This window comes from Artibeus jamaicensis, unplaced genomic scaffold (assembly GCF_021234435.1).
Source record: "Artibeus jamaicensis isolate MK-2021 breed Jamaican fruit bat unplaced genomic scaffold, CSHL_Jam_final contig_415, whole genome shotgun sequence".
NCBI lineage: Eukaryota > Metazoa > Chordata > Mammalia > Chiroptera > Phyllostomidae > Artibeus > Artibeus jamaicensis.
Genome location: NW_026521823.1, coordinates 6559791 through 6568519, shown reverse-complemented (window position 1 = coordinate 6568519; position 8729 = coordinate 6559791). Strand labels below are relative to the sequence as shown.

At 35.6% G+C, this 8729-nt stretch overlaps 1 pseudogene; it reads right to left on the bottom strand.

The window, feature by feature from the left end:
* Positions 1-4439: 4439 nt before the first annotated feature.
* LOC119038265 (L-lactate dehydrogenase A chain-like) lies at positions 4440-5431 on the bottom strand (annotated as a pseudogene).
* Positions 5432-8729: the final 3298 nt, after the last annotated feature.

Below are 8729 nucleotides of genomic sequence, written 5' to 3'. Positions count from 1 at the left end.
TGTCTCTAGTAAGAGCTATATTTCAATTAACCCCAAAGATAATTTTTAAAATGCCATTTTAAAAGGACTAATAGAATAGAAGCTGAGGGAGGAAAGAGAGATTATACACACTTCAAGGAGAATTATATATTGAATTACTCATACATTAAAAGAATAAAATGAATACTGTTCTTGTAAGACACAGATGGGAAGAAAAGATCAATTTTTAAAAAATGGAACAAGCTGAGACATCCTCTGTCTGCCTCTGTTCAATTGACTTTAAACCAGTATAAGTCAGAATAATTGGAAGAAGCTAAGCAGCTAAACCCATTCTTAGTTGGCCTGAAGTACATACAATATTGTCAGAGAACCACATAAACAGCTGAGGAAGCACATCCACTGTGTTGGAAGAATCAGAATTGTCTGCGAACAATAAATCACTAAGCAGAGCTAGGGCAGCACAAAGTGAACAAGGATGCAGGGTGTCATTTACACTGAAACACCAATACTGGCAGGGAGGGGGAGAGAGAGAGAGAGAGAGAGGAATTAAACTGGCTAGCACATGATTATAAATAAAATTACATCCAGGGCATCCTAAGGACAACTTGGTTTATCATAAATTGAATGAATTAAAAATATGCTTTGGTTTAATACAGATTTAAGTGGTAATTTCTATTTTTATACATGTACATATGGCATTGGATAGAATTTTGTTTTTAAATATTTTAAAGCAAGACTTCTAAAAGTTTTTCATACAAGTTTTACTAATGTAAATGAGAAAGAACCTTCTAGAAGAAAATGAGTAGAGTCTTAAGCAGCCCACTGCTAGAAATTTTTTCAAAGCTTGTGCTTCATCTCTTAAATTTATGTGAAGCATTGAGGAAATGTAGTTTCTTTTTAATAATGGGTCCAGTTGCCAAATGGTAGCTAGTAGCATGTTTTCTGGGGAAAGCCCACACAAAGACTAAGAAGGTATAATCTTTCTTCTGCTTCTGATATTAGCAAAAGATCTACTTTGATAAACTCAGTTACTTCAACTTAAATTCACTTTCTTTATCAACAAAATGAGATAATAATCCATCTCTTCTTACACAAACTACATCGTGTTTGAGTTGTAAAAACAGTTAAATGAGCTGAGTATTACTAAAGGCAGAACTTCAGTATATATTGTGTTTATGAACGTCTACAATTATCCCAAAGTCATATACATATAATATATCGTAAATAAAATTAACTTATGTATAGTTACAAATCTTAATAAGTTTTTAAAAATTAATAAAATTTACTATAAAAATTTTATGCTGCAAAACATTTGTTATGTACATTTTCCAGGTGAGCTAAAACGAAACAAAAACCAATAACAGCAACAGCAAAAGTAGATCATATATTTCAGTGTTTATTTGGAATCAGACATGCTTAATTTGAATATTAATGTAACCATTTGTGAGACAGGTGTCTTTAGGCAAAATACTTAATCCTCTAAGCCTTGATTTTCTCATTGGTAGAACAGAATTATAAACAATCTACACTGGGCCCCTTCTTTGCTCCCAACACATGGTAAATGTTCAGTGAATGCAAACTTTTATTATAGTTGAGCAATATTAGATCACAGTAAAGGGAAGCAATGAAAGAACACATTTACTGTTAGCTAAAATTGTATTTATTTATTTTTTATTATGGTAAAAAACACATGAAATACACCATTTTACCCATTCATAAGTACACAGCACAGTAGTGTTAACTGCATGCATATGCAAAAACAGATCTCAGGAAGTTTAGTGTATTGCAGAGCTGAAGCTCTACACCTGGAACAACAGCTCCCGTTCTCCACCCTGCCTCTACACCGAGCCCCCAACAACCAGCATTCTGCTTTCTGTTTCTCAAAATTTTACTACTTTAGATATACAAGTGAAATCATGCAATATAAATATTTTGTCACTGGGTTATTTCACTTAGCATAATATTCTCAAGATTTGTCCACATTTTATCATATGATGAGATTCCTTCCTTTTTAAGGCTGAATAATATTTCATTTTGTGTATATTCCACATTCGCTTCATTCATTCATCAGTCAACATTTAAATGACTTCTACTCCTTGGCTATTATGACTAATGCTTCAGTGAACATTGGTGTTCAAATGTAACTTTGAGATTCTGATTTCATTTCTGTTTGATAAATACACAGAAGTGGGATTGGAGGATTATATGGCAGTTTTGTTTTAATTTTTGAGGAGTCTCCACACTGTTTTCTATAGTGGCTGCATGACTTTACATTCCCGTTAACAGTGCATAAGGGGTCCAATTTCCGTACATCCTTGCCAGCATTTGTTACTTTTATTTGACTTTGTTTTGGCTTTTATTATTATTTATTAATTTTTGACAGTGGTGATTCTAACAAGCGTGACGTGATAACTAATGTGGTCTATGTTTCCCTAATGATTAGTGGAGTAGAGTATCATTTCATATGCTTATTGGCCATTCGCGTACCTGCTTTGAAAAATGCCTGCCTAGCCTTTGCCCATTATTTTTGTTTGTTTTATGTTTGTTTAGTTGTTGTTAAGTTTATGAGTTCTTTATGTATTCTAGATACTAACCCCTGTCAGGAATCTGTCAATTAACACTTGCTAAGTGTCGCACAGGGCACCAGATGGTGAGCTGTCATTCCACAACAGACTACAAAAGAAACTGAAATAAAGGAGTTATTAGTGGAGGAAATACCTGGCAGGCCTTTCAGAATTATTCATTCTGTAAGGCCACATGGGGAGGTCAAGGCAAAGCACAGACAGAGAGATCTGGGGCCTGGGGCACACACCTTCATTAGTGTCCATAACGGAGTGCTTTGGAGTTCCTGACTGAAGGCAGAATTGCTCAATTTAAACAAAAAAGAGCAGGGTGTTGGCAAGTTTAATGAGGGGTTCATTGAAGGGACACACAAGGAGAAGGCGCTAGGAGGCAAAGAAACCTTATCACAAGGACTGCTGGGACTTGTCAGGAACTTAATTGTGACTGTGCAGGTTTGCTGTCGAGGGTCTAGTGTCAGTTTCAGGTCTGTGCAGGTCATTTGCCCAAACAAAATGGAGGACGAGGCAGCAATACCGCAGAGTAACGTGGCTAAACTGCCAACAACCCCTCATCAAATGTATGGTTTACAAATACTTCCTCCTATTCCTACATTGCCTTCTCACTCTGTTGAATGTTTTCTACACTGTGAAAAAGTTTTATTTTTGCTTGTATTGTCCATGCTTTTGGTATAATATCCAAGAAATTACTGACCAATCCAATGTCATGCAGCTTTTCTCCAGTGTTTTCTCCCAGGAGTATTGTAGCTTCAGGTCTTATGTTTAGGTCTTTCTTTTGAGTTAAATTGTGAATATGCCATGAGTCCATCTTCATTCTTTTGCATGTTCTTTTCTCATTTAGTTTTCTTGATACACTTGTTGAAGAAAATTTGACCACATTTACAAAAATTTATTTCTGATCTCTCTATTTAGTTTCATTGTTTTATATCTGTCTTTATGCCAATACCATGCCATGTTGATTGCTGTAACTTAAATTACAAAGTGTGAAGCTTCCAGGTTGGGTTTTCCTCTTCCAGCTTGTTTTGTAACCATTTGAGTCCTTTGATATTCCATATGCATTTCAGGATTTTTTCCATTTCTTCAAAAAATGCCACAGGATTTTGTGATTTCATTGACTCTGTTGATTGCTTTGGTTATATGTGCATTTTAGCAATATTAAATCTTCCAATACATGCATGCTAAAATTTCATTTATTATTAGTTTAAAACTTACTTTGCAAATGCATTGATCAGCCCAGAAAGATTTAGATCTGTTACTTGGTGGGACAAAAGTGCATAAATTATATTTTATATGTATGCATGTATGTATGTATGTATGTATGTGTGTATGTATCTGTCTATCTAGTATGGTACTTGGATGGTTGTCTGCAATATTTATTTGTAGATGTTTTTACATTATTTAGCAATGTACACTATTCTGTTACATATAGTGCACAAAGTAATATCCTTTATAACAGTTATGTACAAAGCATACAATATTTGGTTTATTTATTGGTCCCATGATATGATTGATTGGAGAAATACATTTCAGACTAGGCACATTGGGTAAAGGAACCAGAAGTTATATGGCACAGAGTGAACATGTATCTAATCTGAAGGGCAACTGTAGTGTGTGCATCTTTGGACGTTGTGTCTTTGAGAAGGTGAAACTATTTCACACTAACCAGTTTAGTACTACACAAGATAAGGACCATCTAGCATTAGGACATAGCTGCAGGATTTTATGAACCATTCTTAGGTCTAACTTTGGGAAATTAATGTCTCTCCTTGGCTGCCTTATTACTGCTTTAGTCACAGATGAGACAAAAAGGACAATATGTTCAATCTCCAGCTAAAATTCAGCTGCAGCCTAGAAAGTGAAGTGGTACGACATTAGAAGTCTTTAAAACTGTGGCTCTTTTTAAACTCCCAAAGTATCTGCACTTTTCTTCAAATGGGGCCTCTTCCTTAGGTGTCAGAGTCACCTTCACAACATCTGACATTCCCTTCTGTCCTAAGATGCCAGGAACAATAAGAAAGACATTTTTTATTATTATTTTTATTCTATAAAGATCCTTAATCAAGGTGGACATTGGATGCACGCACCTAAATTTATTCTTTATGCTTTCTGCCAAATCTGCCACAGATTGTCCAGTTGCCCAGGATGTGTAGTCTATCAGTTTGATCATCACACGAGCATTTTGACCATCTATTTGGGAACCTCTTTCCACTGCTCCTCATCTAAATAAGGCAGCTTCTTCACGGAGACACCAGCAGCATTCACTCCAGTCCATACAGGCACACTGTAGTCTCTGGGATCCCAAGGACTCATCCATGACAGATATAAATGGGTGAACTCCCAGCCCCTTTCTCTTATTAGGTAACAGATCTGGACTGAATTCAGGTTGCAACCATTTCCAATAACATGATTTCTGGGAAAGCCGCTTATCTTCCAAGCCACTTAGGTCAAGATACAGTGGGCTAGAAATAAGAAGCTATTTGCAGCTGGGGCTGTATTCTACATTAAGAATGATGGGTTTAAAGATGATTACTTAATGCTGGACCAAATTACTGTAAGATCACTTTCTCCCTCATGTTTATGTGCCCCAGCTGTGATAATAACCAGGTTGGAGCTTGCAGTCACATTACAGTCTTTGGCAGAGAAAATTTTTGGTGTTCTAAAGAAATGACTGCTTTGTTGAAAACCCATCATCTCTCCACTCCATTTGTCTTCCTCGACAGCACCAAGAGCAAGTTCATCTGCTAAGTCCTTCAATAAGATCCTGGTAGCACCAGCCATGCTAACAGCACCAAACCCATAATTGTAATCTTATTCTAGAGGTGATGTTCTTCTTTAAGGAGATTTACAACCAGTTGATTCATGACAGTTGCCATACTGGCCTTAGAACCGAAAGGAATCTGGAGTGTACCACAGGTAATTAGGTGTTGGTGGTGAGAGGTTTTGGATCCACAGTTTGCAGCAGCTGCTCCTGAAGCTGCACAAATTTTAAATTAAGTTTAGAGAATTTCCTCACCTTTTTAATATCATCTCAAATTAAGAGTATCACTTTACTAAACAAGTATAGTTGCATGATGTAACATGATTCTCTTTCTCTCTCCTGAGTATTCTAACAGATCTGTGTGTCCTAACTCAGCAGATATTCACAACTCTCTTCTCCCTGCTGTTATAGCCAAGATTCCATTACAAAGGCCGGAAAGACTGGTTTCTCATTTTCCCAGCTTGCATTGCAGCAAGAACTCTGGTGAATTATTCAGTCTCAGTCAATAAGGTACAAAAAGGTAAATTTAAGGAAACTTTTACTCTGTAAAATACCCACTACAAGAATTCCCTTGACCTTCCTTCCAACTTTAAAATGTTTCCATATGAAGATGTGATTCTTGGAGTTCTGCAGCATTTTTGCAAAGATATTATTGCATCACTAAATTAACCAGATCTATAGTCATACAAATCCAGACCTCCTGCCATGTGGACCTTGCTGATACATCTGTTTGCTTTAAGTCCACAAAATTGACAAAAATATTCTAAATGATATAGATCTATTACCTGATTGACAGCATAAGATAGTACTTAAAAAGAGGTCTTTTTGATCTTGAGCTAATTTTCTTATCTTGTATCTCAGTTTTCTCATTCATAAAATATGGACAGTAATATTTGTCTTATAATTTTGTTATAAGTATTCAGCGAAACAAAACACATGAAGCAATTTTACTGGAGTGCATGAAGAGCTGAACAAATGAGCTGAGTTGGTGTCACCTTTATTATTTACATTGTGTAAACTCACTACCTTTCTACTTAAGACAATTTTCTTTGCTTTCTATCTCCCACTCCTCCTTACCAATTCCATCTCAAATCCACATCAATTAGTCTTTCATGCCCACTACTCCATACCAAGATCATCAGTGACCTTTACATTGCTAAATCTAATGGTGAATTCTTGGGTTTCACTTTGTTTGACATATCAGCAGTGGTAGATAGTAAATCACCCCCTTTTTTCGAGAACACTTTTTTCGTTAAGTTTCCAGATCACTGAAGTCATTCATTTTTTCTTTTACCTCTTCAGCTATTTCAAATGTTTCTTGGATTTTTTTTTCTGTTAATTTCCTTCCTCATTGCTCCTCCCTCAACAAAACAAAACAAACAAAAAACTTGTTTCTGTAATATTCTTCTTCATTTGTAAGTGGAGCTTCCATTGTCTAGATGTCTAGGTAAACATCTCTAGAATCAGCCTAAGCTCAAAAAGTTTTCTCAAATTCTCTACTCCATCTATCAGCATATCTAATTGATTCTGTCTTCAATCATTTTCCACTAGCTACAAGATCAACACTCTAATCCAGTCAATCATCATCTCATGCCTAATTATTAGAGTAGCCTCCTCTGCCTTCACTCTCCTGTAGTCTATTCTCAAAAGAATGACCAAAGTGATTTTATTAACATGTTTGATGATCATGTCACTCTTGTGCTCAAAATATTTTAATTCTACTGCCAATCAGAATTAAAGCTAAAGTTTAAATACTGATCGGTATACCAATAGTTTCTCACTCTTATATCTTACCATTCACTCCCTTAGTACTTCATTCTAATCAATGATCTTTGATTATATTAGGCATGTTTCTTTTTGAGGCCCTTTGTCTAGAAAGCTTCAAAGCCGACTCTACCAATTCCCTAAGTCTTTACTCAAATGATACCTTCTGAGTGAAACTTTTCCAGTCTAAAATCATCTCCCTTCCCTAAATAGTCATATTTATATGCCATACTGTGTATTTTTTCTCCTGAGTTCTCATCAACTTTTCATATAATAAGTATTTTCTTGACTATTTTCTGCCTTCACTTTTAGACATAAGTTCCAGGAGACAGGTCTTTTCATTTTATTCACTGTTGTATCCTCAACAAATGAAATATTGATTTTACATAGTACACACTCAACACAAAAATATTTGTTGGATGATGTGGTGTGGCAATGAGAGGACTATTTTAATCCTTTTGTTTCTTGAAATCTAGAATGAAATCCAACCCCCTGCCTCACACAGCTGTGACACTTCCAGTCAATACCATGAAGTGTCCTTATGGACACAAAAAGTCAGAGGAATTAGTGTTGATTTATTTCATGCTCAAGATCATGCAATTACAATTTAAATACAGCAGGTTTTTAACTTTATTACTCAAGATTTTCCAGGATAAAAACTGGGAGTTGAATGAAACAGACTGTGTATGTTAGGCTTGTATTCAGAATGAATAGGTTCTTTTGATCAATGTAATTATTACAAGTTATCATCTATAGAAGTTGCTCAACAATATATGGTAACTAAGCAATCACTACAAAGCTTACATAACTGAACCATGTAAGAAAATGATTAACTCTCAATTGGTCAGTTCCACTCTGTGACACATCTTAGGTACACTGCTTGTTTTCATGGGGTCAGGGGTAGGTTGAAAATCATTCCCCATTTGGCCCTGCTGAAACAGTGAGGGTGGGATGGGGAAGTTTCTTTGGTGTATTAGGCTACCCTCTTTCTGGCCTTTTGTCCAGAGAGAACAGACTTTTCTTGGAGCTCATTTTTGCCTGTGCCTTTTGGCAGTTCTGGGTTGGCAGCTTCTGTAGCATTCTCTCCAGCATACGTGGGAGGCAATGAGGAAAGTCAGGAGTTCACTGCCACGTCATTCTTCCAGTTCTGAGGTTCCTAGGCAATGTGATTTCTTCTCTCTGCTTTGCACAGTCCTTCTGCTCTTGTTATGTTCTATACAGGGGTTTTTAGTTTTAGTAAAAAGGAGGGATGAGGCTACTCCATCTTGGCTGGAAATTAAACCCCTTTGTGTTGTATTGTTTTGGTTTTTTTTAGTATTTTAGTCTAAGGGAAATCAATTCATTAAAAAGAGTAGAATTTCAATTACATATAAAATGTTTATTTTTATCATGCTATTTCACCATGAAATGTCTTTAACAGTTAGATAAATCAGATTGGTGTAGATATGCTCATTGATATAATATTTTGAAAGTTGTCATAGATTTTATAATACTCCAAAGAAATCTAACAATTAAAAAAGTGAAAAAAGGAAAGAAATACAAGTTATAGCTAAAATAAAAATTGTTTTTTTTAAAAAAGAAATCTTCATTTCTCCTGATAACTGGATCTCAACTTGCAACTTACTTCCTCAGAAATCTAAGAAATTGAA